Consider the following 17175-nt stretch of genomic DNA (forward strand, 5'->3'; position numbering starts at 1 on the left):
GGGCTTGCCTTTCCCTCTGTACGCCCCAGTCTAACCGCATCAACCACTAAAATCGTCTTTCTAATATTGGTCACTGCATTTCTTCCTTTTATAAACCCTACCTGGTGTTCTGAAATTAATCTAGGTAAGACTGCTGCCAATCTGTCAGCCATGATTTTAGACATTATTTTTAAGTCCTGGTTGATGAGCGAAATGGGTCTATAACTCGAGGGGTCGTCCAGGTCCTTGGCTCCCTTAGGAATTAATTTAATGTACGCTATATTTGCATTTTTAGGGATTTCTGCTCCTCCCAGTATCGCATTAAAGACTGAGGTTAAATCCGGCGAAATCTGGTCCTTGAGGGCTTTATAAAATTCACTATTAAAACCATCGGGCCCTGGCGCCTTGTTGGTGCTAAGTTCCCCAATTGTTCTTGAGACCTCCTCCTCCGTGATGTTTGTATTTAGGGCCTCCCTTTCCTCCTCCGTTAAGCTAGGTAGTTGGGCTTGTCGTAGCCACTCCGATTCGTCAGTCATGTCATTCTGTCCTGGCCCGTACAACTTTCTATAATATTCTCCCAGCACCTTGTTAATTTCTTTAGGATCCGAAGTCATCCCCCCATCCTTCGTTTTCAATGAAGAGATTACTGTCATTTTTCTGTTGCCTCTTGCTAGATTTGCCAACATCCTCCCCGCCTTGTTACCAAATCTATGAAGATCTGCCTCTTTATGTGACCAAAATAATTGCTCCTTTTTTTTTGCCCACTCGTCAAAATCTCTCTTGGTTGCCAGCCACCTCTCCTTTGCCCTGCTAGACCTGTCTGACAGATAATTAGTATACGCTAGACGTACTGCCTCACTGTGCAAGTTGTAATTCGCATTCGTCTTCCGTTTGACCATGGCAGCATACCCCATCAAGCGTCCTCTCAAGACCGCCTTTGCAGTTTCCCAGAACAAAATCGGGGTCACCCTGTGATCCTTGTTATCCTCTGAGAACTCCTCCCACCATTCTTTTATTATCCTGCGAAAATTGTCCTGTCTAAGGAGAAACGTCGGGAATCTCCAAATAATATCTGATCCCCTTTTGAATTTTTCTCTAAGGTCCACTCTCACCGGGCTGTGGTCTGAGATTACCATATTCTCAATCATACAGTTTTGCACACCATTCGCAAGTTCCATAGATAACCAGATCTGGTCTATGCGAGACCAACTGTTGTGTGGGTGAGAGAAGTGCGTATATTCTCTATCGTGCGGGTGAGTTAGTCTCCAGATGTCTTTTAGGCCTACATCCTCCAGTGATACATCTCTGTGATTTGTTCCCTTATCCCCGGATCCTGGCTCCCCCTCTCCCTTGCTTCTATCCTCCACCGAGTCTGGCACTGCATTGAAGTCCCCCGCCACTATGATGTTAGGCTCCTTGTCCAAGAGAATTATGGCTTTTATGGTGTCGTGAAACTGATTCTGCTTCGAGTTTGGGCCATAAATATTATATATGCTGAGTGTCCCCGCTGGGCTATTAATTATTATGTGCTGCCATCTTCCCTGGTCATCCTCTTCCTGAGCCACTATTTCATGTCTAAGTTGCTTGTTTATCAAAATCATTGTGCCCGCCTTCCTTCCTTGCGCCGCTGCCCCATATACTGAGCCCACCCAGTACTTTTTCATGCGAAAGAAATCTTCCCTCCCCAAGTGAGTTTCTTGTAATAGAGCAATGTCTGTTTTTAATCTTTTCAAGTGTCTTAGTACCATTGCTCGTTTGTTAGGTGATCTTAGGCCCTTAACATTCCATGTCGTTAGTTGCACCATGTTTGTCTGGGTAATTTGCTCTTATCAATACCACCCCCCAGGTCCCCAGCTGTAGGAGAGACACGACTATCATTATATCCTTCACACGTGGTTTCCCCAGAATGGCATTTCTTTTCCCCAACCTGTGTGTAAACTCTTAAACAACATATGCAAAGTATAAATCCTACAACAGTATAACAAGTTGTCCCTTTGGTGGGACTTTCGGCACTTTTTGCCATGCTAGTGGCTTCCCTTTTTCCTGGCCAAAATATGAGTCTCCCTAGTCCCCCCCCCAATAGACAGATTCAGAGCTCTATCCCCCGCGTAAAACATAACGATCTGAAGTAATATACATAGATTAAAACATTATGTTATAAGTGGTAGGACCTTAAAGAGAGTTCATCTACTGGGTTAGTCCTAGTTTCGTGGGACCTTCCTGCCGACCCATTCGTGCCCACTGTATTTGGACCTGCAAAGCAATCCACAAAGAGAGAAGAACAACGGAGCAGAGACAAAGAGATAAAAGAGCCCAGCATAGAAATAGATAAAGGATATCATAGCCAAGAAGCACGAGAGGGGAAGAAACAGCGCAGAGGAGAAGAGAAGAAAGAAGCGAGGAGTAGTATTGGAAAAAAGGCAAGAGAGGTAGAACCGGGGAGGGCATAGAGAGAGAGAGGGGGGAAAAGAGGGGAAGGGAGAAAGAGAAAAGAAGGGAGAACACACCAGAGACAAATTAGGGGAGAGAAGGGAGGAGGTAGGGAAGAAAAGAGAGAGGGAGAGGAAGAAGAGAGGGGGAGAGGAGAAAAAGGAGAGAAAAAAAAAAAAAGGGGGAGGAGGGGAGGGAGAGTAGGTGACTTGATCAGTCTCCCCTCCGTCCCCTTCACGCTGGCTCGTCCCCCTCGGCTCGGCCACCTTCCTCACTCAGGGGGGTAGATCGATAAGGGCTAGTAGAGATCAGTTCAAGAGTCATCTTGTGTCTTGGTGTCTTTCAAGAACGCTGTTCCCTGGGTCCCATCCCTGGGCTAAACTGCTGGGCTGGACTGCGTCTCCCCTCTCCACTGGCCTCGGGTTGTGTTTGCCTTCCGCGTTGTCCACCTTCCCCTCTCGAACCCGCCGGGGAACCTTTTCTGAAGTTTTCTCCTCCACTGGGTCTCCTCTCCTGCCCCTCCGTCCGGTTCCCTTTATGTTCTGACATGAGAATATTCTCCGCCTCCTTGTGATCTTTATAGTATGAGAACGAACCATTGGAGTTCCTGACCTTCAGCACTGCCGGGTAGAGTAGTTGGCATTTTATTCTTTTATTGTACAGAAATGTGCACAGTTTACTGAAGTCCTTCCTCCGTTTGGACACATCAACGGAATAATCCCCAAAAATCAGCAGTCTATTTCCTTGGTATTGTAAAGGTCGCTTTCGTTCTCTAAAGGCTTTCAGAATTTCCTCTTTGTGCTTGTAGTCAAGGTATTTGACTATCACCTGTCTGGCTCTTGAGGGCGGTTTATTGCTTGAATTTTGCCCTTCTCCCTCCTTCGCCTCTTGCTGCCTCAATGGTCCCACTCTGTGGGCTCTCTCCACTCTAAATTTCGCCTTTATGCCCAGCGCCTGTGGTAGTTCCGCCTCACAAATATTGTCCAGCTGTCCCGGTGTTACCGATTCTGGCAGCCCCACAATGCGAAGATTGTTTCGTCTCGATCTGTTTTCTAGGTCCTCTGCCTTGTCTCTCAGGTAATCATTAGATTTTACAAGAGTTGCTATCTGTGCTTGCATGGTCAAGATTGTCTCCTCAGAGTTAGAGATTCTTTGCTCTGCTTCTGTGAGTCTCTTTGAATGATCAGTCAATTGCTTCTGCATGGCGGCTAGTGAAGTTTGTACGGCTACTTCAATGGCTATTTTTATGTCTTTGGACAAGTGAGATGCTACTTCTACTGCCAGTTTTTTATAATCCATATGAAACTCTTGCACTTGCTTGTTTTGGTCAGCAGGTGGTGCTGCTTTCTTAGATCTGCTTATTTGCATTGAATCTCTGCCTCCCTCAGATGTCTTGTAAAATTGAGATGTCATTGGATCCTGTTGTTGTTTTTTTTTTCCTCCTTTACAGGGGGTGCCTGAGGTTGATCTCCTCCTGTATTGCGGCTGTCTCCCTCTGGGCCCTCTACTTTGCTGGGTTTCATTTTCCTCCAGCCCTCCTACTCCTCCATAGCTCCCCTCCATAACGCCAGCGTCCTCCTCTCCAGTCTCTCCCCCCACCTCCCCCTCATCCTCCCACTGTGAGCTGCCCTCCTCCGACCCCTGCAGCCACCTGTCTCCAGCTCCACATTCCTCTGTCTCTGCAGCCGCGTCCTCTGCTAATCCCTCGCTCCGACCCGGCTCCATCGCGTCTCTTCCCCGCACCTCTGGCTCCGCCCCCGGCACGCTCGTCGGCGCCATGTTCCTCTCCTCCATTCCCCTCATGTCCACAGCGTCGCCGCCTCTCCCGGGCCCTTCACCGCCACTGGCGCTCCTCAGCAGGTATCTGTCCATAGCTGCAGATCTCCGCTTTCAGGCTGGGTCCCTCCCGTCCCGGACTCCGATGCGGGGGGGCTGCTGTCTGACTGCTTTTCTCGGGGGGGGCAGGAGCTTCTCCTTTATGCCTCCACCGCGGCCAGGACCGGAACCGGAAGTCTTTTTTTTTTTTTTTTTTTTTTTTTTTTAAAACCCTATATGTTTTCTGCAACTCTGTGGAATATCCCATATTAATTAGCAAGCAGTTTTCTTAGTTTACTGGTTCAATTCCTGATAGGGGAGTGCCACTTTTTTCTGCAATAGTTTCTGCATTCAAAGGTCGACACATACCTTGCAGACAAAGTTAGTTTAGATTAAAATTGCTCTTTGCAGCGAAAAATGCTGACCACAAGAGCTTTTAGCCATTCATTCCATTCTGTTGCACAAAAAGCCATTTGAGCTCATATCGGAAATCATTCTTACCTTCGACTTCCAAATACTTGGTTTCAAGAGACTCAAACCCCTCAATATATTATTGTTGATTTTTGATACTCAGTGGAAACAAATGTGGCTCTCTAGACAAGATGGAGACAAAATCTCCAAAGAAAAGTGCCACATGTGAGGATCACAATCATGACCTTAAGAGTTTGAGATTGACGCGCCACCTATTATGCTAACAAGGAAAGCTTCTGTTGCAAACGTGCAGAAGTTGCTTACTCAAAGAAATAAAGTTCTTTTTTTCCACATCATCGACTACACAGCACAACATTTCCCATATGGTCTAGCGGTTAGGATTCCTGGTTCTCAGCCAGGCGGGCCGGGTTCGACTCCCGGTATGGGAATGCAAAATTTTCTGTGCTTGTTTCGACATTCAAAGGCCGCCGAAATTGGTTGGCCATTGTGGCCTGTCATTTGACCTAAAATTTCCTTACTTATCCATAGAATATTGGAACTGAATGGTAAAGTTTCTAGGCTCTCCTGCCAAAATAATGAGTAAACTACATACCGTCTGAGGAAAAAACTTACAATCTTCAGTATATTGAATTGACCTGTTAACTCCAGCTCAAATGAGGCAGGATTCAACTACTAAAATGAAAAACAGCTTTTTAGTGAAGGCAACACTCTTTTTTTTTTTTTTTTTAAAACCCTATATGTTTTCTGCAACTCTGTGGAATATCCCATATTAATTAGCAAGCAGTTTTCTTAGTTTACTGGTTCAATTCCCGATAGGGGAGTGCCACATTTTTCTGCAATAGTTCCTGCATTCAAAGGTCGACACATACCTTGCAGACAAAGTTAGTTTAGATTAAAATTGCTCTTTGCAGCGAAAAATGCTGACCACAAGAGCTTTTAGCCATTCATTCCATTCTTTTGCACAAAAAGCCATTTGAGCTCATATCGGAAATCATTCTTACCTTCGACTTCCAAATACTTGATGTCAAGAGACTCAAACCCCTCAATATATTATTGTTGATTTTTTGTACTCAGTGGAAACAAATGTGGCTCTCTAGACAAGATGGAGACAAAATCTCCAAAGAAAAATGCCACATGTGAGGATCACAATCATGACCTTAAGAGTTTGAGATTGACGCGCCACCTATTGTGCTAACAAGGAAAGCTTCTGTTGCAAACGTGCAGAAGTTGCTTACTCAAAGAAATAAAGTTCTTTTTTTCCACATCATCGACTACACAGCACAACATTTCTCATATGGTCTAGCGGTTAGGATTCCTGGTTCTCACCCAGGCGGCCTGGGTTCGACTCCCGGTATGGGAATGCAAATTTTTCTGTGCTTGTTTCGACATTCAAAGGCCGACGCAATTGTTTGGCCATTGTGGCCTGTCATTTGACCTTAAATTTCCTTACTTATCCATAGAATATTGGAACTGAATGGTAAAGTTTCTAGGCTCTCCTGCCAAAATAATGAGTAAACTACATACCGTCTGAGGAAAAAACTTACAATCTTCAGTATATTGAATTGACCTGTTAACTCCAGCTCAAATGAGGCAGGATTCAACTACTAAAATGAAAAACAGCTTTTTAGTGAAGGCAACACTCTTTTTTTTTTTTTTTTTTAAAACCCTATATGTTTTCTGCAACTCTGTGGAATATCCCATATTAATTAGCAAGCAGTTTTCTTAGTTTACTGGTTCAATTCCTGATAGGGGAGTGCCACTTTTTTCTGCAATAGTTTCTGCATTCAAAGGTCGACACATACCTTGCAGACAAAGTTAGCTTAGATTAAAATTGCTCTTTGCAGCGAAAAATGCTGACCACAAGAGCTTTTAGCCATTCATTCCATTCTGTTGCACAAAAAGCCATTTGAGCTCATATCGGAAATCATTCTTACCTTCGACTTCCAAATACTTGGTGTCAAGAGACTCAAACCCCTCAATATATTATTGTTGATTTTTGATACTCAGTGGAAACAAATGTGGCTCTCTAGACAAGATGGAGACAAAATCTCCAAAGAAAAGTGCCACATGTGAGGATCACAATTATGACCTTAAGAGTTTGAGATTGACGCGCCACCTATTGTGCTAACAAGGAAAGCTTCTGTTGCAAACGTGCAGAAGTTGCTTACTCAAAGAATTAAAGTTCTTTTTTTCCACATCATCGACTACACAGCACAACATTTCCCATATGGTCTAGCGGTTAGGATTCCTGGTTCTCACCCAGGCGGCCCGGGTTCGACTCCCGGTATGGGAATGCAAATTTTTCTGTGCTTGTTTCGACATTCAAAGGCCGACGCAATTGGTTGGCCATTGTGGCCTGTCATTTGACCTAAAATTTCCTTACTTATCCATAGAATATTGGAACTGAATGGTAAAGTTTCTAGGCTCTCCTGCCAAAGATAATGAGTAAACTACATACCGTCTGAGGAAAAAACTTACAATCTTCAGTATATTGAATTGACCTGTTAACTCCAGCTCAAATGAGGCAGGATTCAACTACTAAAATGAAAAACAGCTTTTTAGTGAGGGCAACACTCTTTTTTTTTTTTAAACCCTATATGTTTTCTACAACTCTGTGGAATATCCCATATTAATTAGCAAGCAGTTTTCTTAGTTTACTGGTTCAATTCCCGATAGGGGAGTGCCACTTTTTTCTGCAATAGTTCCTGCATTCAAAGGTCGACACATACCTTGCAGACAAAGTTAGTTAAGATTAAAATTGCTCTTTGTAGCGAAAAATGCTGACCACAAGAGCTTTTAGCCATTCATTCCATTCTTTTGCACAAAAAGCCATTTGAGCTCATATCGGAAATCATTCTTACCTTCGACTTCCAAATACTTGGTGTCAAGAGACTCAAACCCCTCAATATATTATTGTTGATTTTTGATACTCAGTGGAAACAAATGTGGCTCTCTAGACAAGATGGAGACAAAATCTCCAAAGAAAAGTGCCACATGTGAGGATCACAATCATGACCTTAAGAGTTTGAGATTGATGCGCCACCTATTGTGCTAACAAGGAAAGCTTCTGTTGCAAACATGCAGAAGTTGCTTACTCAAAGAAATAAAGTTCTTTTTTTCCACATCATCGACTACACAGCACAACATTTCCCATATGGTCTAGCGGTTAGGATTCCTGGTTCTCACCCAGGCGGCCCGGGTTCGACTCCCGGTATGGGAATGCAAATTTTTCTGTGCTTGTTTCGACATTCAAAGGCCGACGCAATTGGTTGGCCATTGTGGCCTGTCATTTGACCTAAAATTTCCTTACTTATCCATAGAATATTGGAACTGAATGGTAAAGTTTCTAGGCTCTCCTGCCAAAATAATGAGTAAACTACATACCGTCTGAGGAAAAAACTTACAATCTTCAGTATATTGAATTGACCTGTTAACTCCAGCTCAAATGAGGCAGGATTCAACTACTAAAATGAAAAACAGCTTTTTAGTGAAGGCAACACTCTTTTTTTTTTTTTTTTTTTTAAAACCCTATATGTTTTCTGCAACTCTGTGGAATATCCCATATTAATTAGCAAGCAGTTTTCTTAGTTTACTGGTTCAATTCCTGATAGGGGAGTGCCACTTTTTTCTGCAATAGTTTCTGCATTCAAAGGTCGACACATACCTTGCAGACAAAGTTAGTTTAGATTAAAATTGCTCTTTGCAGCGAAAAATGCTGACCACAAGAGCTTTTAGCCATTCATTCCATTCTGTTGCACAAAAAGCCATTTGAGCTCATATCGGAAATCATTCTTACCTTCGACTTCCAAATACTTGGTGTCAAGAGACTCAAACCCCTCAATATATTATTGTTGATTTTTGATACTCAGTGGAAACAAATGTGGCTCTCTAGACAAGATGGAGACAAAATCTCCAAAGAAAAGTGCCACATGTGAGGATCACAATTATGACCTTAAGAGTTTGAGATTGACGCGCCACCTATTGTGCTAACAAGGAAAGCTTCTGTTGCAAACGTGCAGAAGTTGCTTACTCAAAGAATTAAAGTTCTTTTTTTCCACATCATCGACTACACAGCACAACATTTCCCATATGGTCTAGCGGTTAGGATTCCTGGTTCTCACCCAGGCGGCCCGGGTTCGATTCCCGGTATGGGAATGCAAATTTTTCTGTGCTTGTTTCGACATTCAAAGGCCGACGCAATTGGTTGGCCATTGTGGCCTGTCATTTGACCTAAAATTTACTTACTTATCCATAGAATATTGGAACTGAATGGTAAAGTTTCTAGGCTCTCCTGCCAAAGATAATGAGTAAACTACATACCGTCTGAGGAAAAAACTTACAATCTTCAGTATATTGAATTGACCTGTTAACTCCAGCTCAAATGAGTCAGGATTCAACTACTAAAATGAAAAACAGCTTTTTAGTGAAGGCAACACTCTTTTTTTTTTTAAACCCTATATGTTTTCTACAACTCTGTGGAATATCCCATTTTAATTAGCAAGCAGTTTTCTTAGTTTACTGGTTCAATTCCCGATAGGGGAGTGCCACTTTTTTCTGCAATAGTTCCTGCATTCAAAGGTCGACACATACCTTGCAGACAAAGTTAGTTTAGATTAAAATTGCTCTTTGCAGCGAAAAATGCTGACCACAAGAGCTTTTAGCCATTCATTCCATTCTTTTGCACAAAAAGCCCTTTGAGCTCATATCGGAAATCATTCTTACCTTCGACTTCCAAATACTTGGTGTCAAGAGACTCAAACCCCTCAATATATTATTGTTGATTTTTGATACTCAGTGGAAACAAATGTGGCTCTCTAGACAAGATGGAGACAAAATCTCCAAAGAAAAGTGCCACATGTGAGGATCACAATCATGACCTTAAGAGTTTGAGATTGACGCGCCACCTATTGTGCTAACAAGGAAAGCTTCTGTTGCAAACATGCAGAAGTTGCTTACTCAAAGAAATAAAGTTCTTTTTTTCCACATCATCGACTACACAGCACAACATTTCCCATATGGTCTAGCGGTTAGGATTCCTGGTTCTCACCCAGGCGGCCCGGGTTCGACTCCCGGTATGGGAATGCAAATTTTTCTGTGCTTGTTTCGACATTCAAAGGCCGACGCAATTGGTTGGCCATTGTGGCCTGTCATTTGACCTAAAATTTCCTTACTTATCCATAGAATATTGGAACTGAATGGTAAAGTTTCTAGGCTCTCCTTCCAAAATAATGAGTAAACTACATACTGTCTGAGGAAAAAACTTACAATCTTCAGTATATTGAATTGACCTGTTAACTCCAGCTCAAATGAGGCAGGATTCAACTACTAAAATGAAAAACAGCTTTTTAGTGAAGGCAACACTCTTTTTTTTTTTTTTTTTTTAAACCCTATATGTTTTCTGCAACTCTGTGGAATATCCCATATTAATTAGCAAGCAGTTTTCTTAGTTTACTGGTTCAATTCCCGATAGGGGAGTGCCACTTTTTTCTGCAATAGTTCCTGCATTCAAAGGTCGATACATACCTTGCAGACAAAGTTAGTTTAGATTAAAATTGTTCTTTGCAGCAAAAAATGCTGACCACAAGAGCTTTTAGCCATTCATTCCATTCTTTTGCACAAAAAGCCATTTGAGCTCATATCGGAAATCATTCTTACCTTCGACTTCCAAATACTTGGTGTCAAGAGACTCAAACCCCTCAATATATTATTGTTGATTTTTGATACTCAGTGGAAACAAATGTGGCTCTCTAGACAAGATGGAGACAAAATCTCCAAAGAAAAATGCCACATGTGAGGATCACAATCATGACCTTAAGAGTTTGAGATTGACGCGCCACCTATTGTGCTAACAAGGAAAGCTTCTGTTGCAAATGTGCAGAAGTTGCTTACTCAAAGAATTAAAGTTCTTTTTTTCCACATCATCGACTACACAGCACAACATTTCCCATATGGTCTAGCGGTTAGGATTCCTGGTTCTCACCCAGGCGGCCCGGGTTCGACTCCCGGTATGGGAATGCAAATTTTTCTGTGCTTGTTTCGACATTCAAAGGCCGACGCAATTGGTTGGCCATTGTGGCCTGTCATTTGACCTAAAATTTCCTTACTTATCCATAGAATATTGGAACTGAATGGTAAAATTTCTAGGCTCTCCTGCCAAAGATAATGAGTAAACTACATACCGTCTGAGGAAAAAACTTACAATCTTCAGTATATTGAATTGACCTGTTAACTCCAGCTCAAATGAGGCAGGATTCAACTACTAAAATGAAAAAAAGCTTTTTAGTGAAGGCAGCACTCTTTTTTTTTTTTTTCTTTTTTTTTAAACCCTATATGTTTTCTGCAACTCTGTGGAATATCCCATATTAATTAGCAAGCAGTTTTCTTAGTTTACTGGTTCAATTCCCGATAGGGGAGTGCCACTTTTTTCTGCAATAGTTCCTGCATTCAAAGGTCGACACATACCTTGCAGACAAAGTTAGTTTAGATTAAAATTGCTCTTTGCAGCGAAAAATGCTGACCACAAGAGCTTTTAGCCATTCATTCCATTCTTTTGCACAAAAAGCCATTTGAGCTCATATCGGAAATCATTCTTACCTTCGACTTCCAAATACTTGGTGTCAAGAGACTCAAACCCCTCAATATATTATTGTTGATTTTTGATACTCAGTGGAAACAAATGTGGCTCTCTAGACAAGATGGAGACACAATCTCCAAAGAAAAGTGCCACATGTGAGGATCACAATCATGACCTTAAGAGTTTGAGATTGACGCGCCACCTATTATGCTAACAAGGAAAGCTTCTGTTGCAAACGTGCAGAAGTTGCTTACTCAAAGAAATAAAGTTCTTTTTTTCCACATCATCGACTACACAGCACAACATTTCCCATATGGTCTAGCGGTTAGGATTCCTGGTTCTCACCCAGGCGGCCCGGGTTCGACTCCCGGTATGGGAATGCAAATTTTTCTGTGCTTGTTTCGACATTCAAAGGCCGACGCAATTGGTTGGCCATTGTGGCCTGTCATTTGACCTAAAATTTCCTTACTTATCCATAGAATATTGGAACTGAATGGTAAAGTTTCTAGGCTCTCCTGCCAAAATAATGAGTAAACTACATACCGTCTGAGGAAAAAACTTACAATCTTCAGTATATTGAATTGACCTGTTAACTCCAGCTCAAATGAGGCAGGATTCAACTACTAAAATGAAAAACAGCTTTTTAGTGAAGGCAACACTCTATTTTTTTTTTTTTTTAAAAACCCTATATGTTTTCTGCAACTCTGTGGAATATCCCATATTAATTAGCAAGCAGTTTTCTTAGTTTACTGGTTCAATTCCCGATAGGGGAGTGCCACCTTTTTCTGCAATAGTTCCTGCATTCAAAGGTCGACACATACCTTGCAGACAAAGTTAGTTTAGATTAAAATTGCTCTTTGCAGCGAAAAATGCTGACCACAAGAGCTTTTAGCCATTCATTCCATTCTTTTGCACAAAAAGCCATTTGAGCTCATATCGGAAATCATTCTTACCTTCGACTTCCAAATACTTGGTGTCAAGAGACTCAAACCCCTCAATATATTATTGTTGATTTTTGATACTCAGTGGAAACAAATGTGGCTCTCTAGACAAGATGGAGACACAATCTCCAAAGAAAAGTGCCACATGTGAGGATCACAATCATGACCTTAAGAGTTTGAGATTGACGCGCCACCTATTATGCTAACAAGGAAAGCTTCTGTTGCAAACGTGCAGAAGTTGCTTACTCAAAGAAATAAAGTTCTTTTTTTCCACATCATCGACTACACAGCGCAACATTTCCCATATGGTCTAGCGGTTAGGATTCCTGGTTCTCACCCAGGCGGCCCGGGTTCGACTCCCGGTATGGGAATGCAAATTTTTCTGTGCTTGTTTCGACATTCAAAGGCCGACGCAATTGGTTGGCCATTGTGGCCTGTCATTTGACCTAAAATTTCCTTACTTATCCATAGAATATTGGAACTGAATGGTAAAGTTTCTAGGCTCTCCTGCCAAAATAATGAGTAAACTACATACCGTCTGAGGAAAAAACTTACAATCTTCAGTATATTGAATTGACCTGTTAACTCCAGCTCAAATGAGGCAGGATTCAACTACTAAAATGAAAAACAGCTTTTTAGTGAAGGCAACACTCTTTTTTTTTTTTTTTTTAAAAACCCTATATGTTTTCTGCAACTCTGTGGAATATCCCATATTAATTAGCAAGCAGTTTTCTTAGTTTACTGGTTCAATTCCCGATAGGGGAGTGCCACTTTTTTCTGCAATAGTTCCTGCATTCAAAGGTCGACACATACCTTGCAGACAAAGTTAGTTTAGATTAAAATTGCTCTTTGCAGCGAAAAATGCTGACCACAAGAGCTTTTAGCCATTCATTCCATTCTTTTGCACAAAAAGCCATTTGAGCTCATATCGGAAATCATTCTTACCTTCGACTTCCAAATACTTGGTGTCAAGAGACTCAAACCCCTCAATATATTATTGTTGATTTTTGATACTCAGTGGAAACAAATGTGGCTCTCTAGACAAGATGGAGACAAAATCTCCAAAGAAAAGTGCCACATGTGAGGATCACAATTATGACCTTAAGAGTTTGAGATTGACGCGCCACCTATTGTGCTAACAAGGAAAGCTTCTGTTGCAAACGTGCAGAAGTTGCTTACTCAAAGAATTAAAGTTCTTTTTTTCCACATCATCGACTACACAGCACAACATTTCCCATATGGTCTAGCGGTTAGGATTCCTGGTTCTCACCCAGGCGGCCCGGGTTCGATTCCCGGTATGGGAATGCAAATTTTTCTGTGCTTGTTTCGACATTCAAAGGCCGACGCAATTGGTTGGCCATTGTGGCCTGTCATTTGACCTAAAATTTACTTACTTATCCATAGAATATTGGAACTGAATGGTAAAGTTTCTAGGCTCTCCTGCCAAAGATAATGAGTAAACTACATACCGTCTGAGGAAAAAACTTACAATCTTCAGTATATTGAATTGACCTGTTAACTCCAGCTCAAATGAGTCAGGATTCAACTACTAAAATGAAAAACAGCTTTTTAGTGAAGGCAACACTCTTTTTTTTTTTAAACCCTATATGTTTTCTACAACTCTGTGGAATATCCCATTTTAATTAGCAAGCAGTTTTCTTAGTTTACTGGTTCAATTCCCGATAGGGGAGTGCCACTTTTTTCTGCAATAGTTCCTGCATTCAAAGGTCGACACATACCTTGCAGACAAAGTTAGTTTAGATTAAAATTGCTCTTTGCAGCGAAAAATGCTGACCACAAGAGCTTTTAGCCATTCATTCCATTCTTTTGCACAAAAAGCCCTTTGAGCTCATATCGGAAATCATTCTTACCTTCGACTTCCAAATACTTGGTGTCAAGAGACTCAAACCCCTCAATATATTATTGTTGATTTTTGATACTCAGTGGAAACAAATGTGGCTCTCTAGACAAGATGGAGACAAAATCTCCAAAGAAAAGTGCCACATGTGAGGATCACAATCATGACCTTAAGAGTTTGAGATTGACGCGCCACCTATTGTGCTAACAAGGAAAGCTTCTGTTGCAAACATGCAGAAGTTGCTTACTCAAAGAAATAAAGTTCTTTTTTTCCACATCATCGACTACACAGCACAACATTTCCCATATGGTCTAGCGGTTAGGATTCCTGGTTCTCACCCAGGCGGCCCGGGTTCGACTCCCGGTATGGGAATGCAAATTTTTCTGTGCTTGTTTCGACATTCAAAGGCCGACGCAATTGGTTGGCCATTGTGGCCTGTCATTTGACCTAAAATTTCCTTACTTATCCATAGAATATTGGAACTGAATGGTAAAGTTTCTAGGCTCTCCTGCCAAAATAATGAGTAAACTACATACTGTCTGAGGAAAAAACTTACAATCTTCAGTATATTGAATTGACCTGTTAACTCCAGCTCAAATGAGGCAGGATTCAACTACTAAAATGAAAAACAGCTTTTTAGTGAAGGCAACACTCTTTTTTTTTTTTTTTTTTTTAAACCCTATATGTTTTCTGCAACTCTGTGGAATATCCCATATTAATTAGCAAGCAGTTTTCTTAGTTTACTGGTTCAATTCCCGATAGGGGAGTGCCACTTTTTTCTGCAATAGTTTCTGCATTCAAAGGTCGACACATACCTTGCAGACAAAGTTAGTTTAGATTAAAATTGCTCTTTGCAGCGAAAAATGCTGACCACAAGAGCTTTTAGCCATTCATTCCATTCTGTTGCACAAAAAGCCATTTGAGCTCATATCGGAAATCATTCTTACCTTCGACTTCCAAATACTTGGTGTCAAGAGACTCAAACCCCTCAATATATTATTGTTGATTTTTGATACTCAGTGGAAACAAATGTGGCTCTCTAGACAAGATGGAGACAAAATCTCCAAAGAAAAATGCCACATGTGAGGATCACAATCATGACCTTAAGAGTTTGAGATTGACGCGCCACCTATTGTGTTAACAAGGAAAGCTTCTGTTGCAAACGTGCAGAAGTTGCTTACTCAAAGAAATAAAGTTCTTTTTTTCCACATCATCGACTACACAGCACAACATTTCCCATATGGTCTAGCGGTTAGGATTCCTGGTTCTCACCCAGGCGGCCCGGGTTCGACTCCCAGTAAGGGAATGCAAATTTTTCTGTGCTTGTTTCGACATTCAAAGGCCGACGCAATTGGTTGGCCATTGTGGCCTGTCATTTGACCTAAAATTTCCTTACTTATCCATAGAATATTGGAACTGAATGGTAAAGTTTCTAGGCTCTCCTGCCAAAATAATGAGTAAACTACATACCGTCTGATGAAAAAACTTACAATCTTCAGTATATTGAATTGACCTGTTAACTCCAGCTCAAATGAGGCAGGATTCAACTACTAAAATGAAAAACAGCTTTTTAGTGAAGGCAACACTCTTTTTTTTTTTTTTTTTAAAAACCTATATGTTTTCTGCAACTCTGTGGAATATCCCATATTAATTAGCAAGCAGTTTTCTTAGTTTACTGGTTCAATTCCCGATAGGGGAGTGCCACTTTTTTCTGCAATAGTTTCTGCATTCAAAGGTCGACACATACCTTGCAGACAAAATTAGTTTAGATTAAAATTGCTCTTTGCAGCGAAAAATGCTGACCACAAGAGCTTTTAGCCATTCATTCCATTCTGTTGCACAAAAAGCCATTTGAGCTCATATCGGAAATCATTCTTACCTTCGACTTCCAAATACTTGGTGTCAAGAGACTCAAACCCCTCAATATATTATTGTTGATTTTTGATACTCAGTGGAAACAAATGTGGCTCTCTAGACAAGATGGAGACAAAATCTCCAAAGAAAAGTGCCACATGTGAGGATCACAATTATGACCTTAAGAGTTTGAGATTGACGCGCCACCTATTGTGCTAACAAGGAAAGCTTCTGTTGCAAACGTGCAGAAGTTGCTTACTCAAAGAATTAAAGTTCTTTTTTTCCACATCATCGACTACACAGCACAACATTTCCCATATGGTCTAGCGGTTAGGATTCCTGGTTCTCACCCAGGCGGCCCGGGTTCGACTCCCGGTATGGGAATGCAAATTTTTCTGTGCTTGTTTCGACATTCAAAGGCCGACGCAATTGGTTGGCCATTGTGGCCTGTCATTTGACCTAAAATTTCCTTACTTATCCATAGAATATTGGAACTGAATGGTAAAGTTTCTAGGCTCTCCTGCCAAAGGTAATGAGTAAACTACATACCGTCTGAGGAAAAAACTTACAATCTTCAGAAATATTGAATTGACCTGTTAACTCCAGCTCAAATGAGGCAGGATTCAACTACTAAAATGAAAAACAGCTTTTTAGTGAAGGCAACACTCTTTTTTTTTTTTTAAACCCTATATGTTTTCTGCAACTCTGTGGAATATCCCATATTAATTAGCAAGCAGTTTTCTTAGTTTACTGGTTCAATTCCCGATAGGGGAGTGCCACTTTTTTCTGCAATAGTTCCTGCATTCAAAGGTCGACACATACCTTGCAGACAAAGTTAGTTTAGATTAAAATTGCTCTTTGCAGCGAAAAATGCTGACCACAAGAGCTTTTAGCCATTCATTCCATTCTTTTGCACAAAAAGCCATTTGAGCTCATATCGGAAATCATTCTTACCTTCGACTTCCAAATACTTGGTGTCAAGAGACTCAAACCCCTCAATATATTATTGTTGATTTTTGATACTCAGTGGAAACAAATGTGGCTCTCTAGACAAGATGGAGACAAAATCTCCAAAGAAAAGTGCCACATGTGAGGATCACAATCATGACCTTAAAAGTTTGAGATTGACGCGCCACCTATTATGCTAACAAGGAAAGCTTCTGTTGCAAACGTGCAGAAGTTGCTTACTCAAAGAAATAAAGTTCTTTTTTTCCACATCATCGACTACACAGAACAACATTTCCCATATGGTCTAGCGGTTAGGATTCCTGGTTCTCACCCAGGCGGCCCGG

At 41.3% G+C, this 17175-nt stretch overlaps 10 non-coding genes across 10 annotated transcripts; all 10 read left to right on the forward strand.

The window, feature by feature from the left end:
- Positions 1-6877: 6877 nt before the first annotated feature.
- TRNAE-CUC (transfer RNA glutamic acid (anticodon CUC)) lies at positions 6878-6949 on the forward strand. Its single transcript has one exon. It is a non-coding gene; the product is annotated as a tRNA-Glu (tRNA).
- Positions 6950-7804: 855 nt separating this feature from the next.
- Positions 7805-7876, forward strand: TRNAE-CUC (transfer RNA glutamic acid (anticodon CUC)). Its single transcript has one exon. It is a non-coding gene; the product is annotated as a tRNA-Glu (tRNA).
- Positions 7877-8739: 863 nt separating this feature from the next.
- On the forward strand, positions 8740-8811 carry TRNAE-CUC (transfer RNA glutamic acid (anticodon CUC)). Its single transcript has one exon. It is a non-coding gene; the product is annotated as a tRNA-Glu (tRNA).
- Positions 8812-9665: 854 nt separating this feature from the next.
- Positions 9666-9737, forward strand: TRNAE-CUC (transfer RNA glutamic acid (anticodon CUC)). Its single transcript has one exon. It is a non-coding gene; the product is annotated as a tRNA-Glu (tRNA).
- An 861-nt stretch (positions 9738-10598) lies between these two features.
- TRNAE-CUC (transfer RNA glutamic acid (anticodon CUC)) lies at positions 10599-10670 on the forward strand. Its single transcript has one exon. It is a non-coding gene; the product is annotated as a tRNA-Glu (tRNA).
- An 867-nt stretch (positions 10671-11537) lies between these two features.
- Positions 11538-11609, forward strand: TRNAE-CUC (transfer RNA glutamic acid (anticodon CUC)). The gene has a single exon. It is a non-coding gene; the product is annotated as a tRNA-Glu (tRNA).
- An 861-nt stretch (positions 11610-12470) lies between these two features.
- TRNAE-CUC (transfer RNA glutamic acid (anticodon CUC)) lies at positions 12471-12542 on the forward strand. Its single transcript has one exon. It is a non-coding gene; the product is annotated as a tRNA-Glu (tRNA).
- Positions 12543-13403: 861 nt separating this feature from the next.
- On the forward strand, positions 13404-13475 carry TRNAE-CUC (transfer RNA glutamic acid (anticodon CUC)). Its single transcript has one exon. It is a non-coding gene; the product is annotated as a tRNA-Glu (tRNA).
- Positions 13476-14329: 854 nt separating this feature from the next.
- TRNAE-CUC (transfer RNA glutamic acid (anticodon CUC)) lies at positions 14330-14401 on the forward strand. The gene has a single exon. It is a non-coding gene; the product is annotated as a tRNA-Glu (tRNA).
- Positions 14402-16195: 1794 nt separating this feature from the next.
- Positions 16196-16267, forward strand: TRNAE-CUC (transfer RNA glutamic acid (anticodon CUC)). The gene has a single exon. It is a non-coding gene; the product is annotated as a tRNA-Glu (tRNA).
- Positions 16268-17175: the final 908 nt, after the last annotated feature.

This window comes from Anomaloglossus baeobatrachus, chromosome 4 (genome assembly GCF_048569485.1).
Source record: "Anomaloglossus baeobatrachus isolate aAnoBae1 chromosome 4, aAnoBae1.hap1, whole genome shotgun sequence".
NCBI classification, from domain to species: Eukaryota; Metazoa; Chordata; class Amphibia; order Anura; family Aromobatidae; genus Anomaloglossus; species Anomaloglossus baeobatrachus.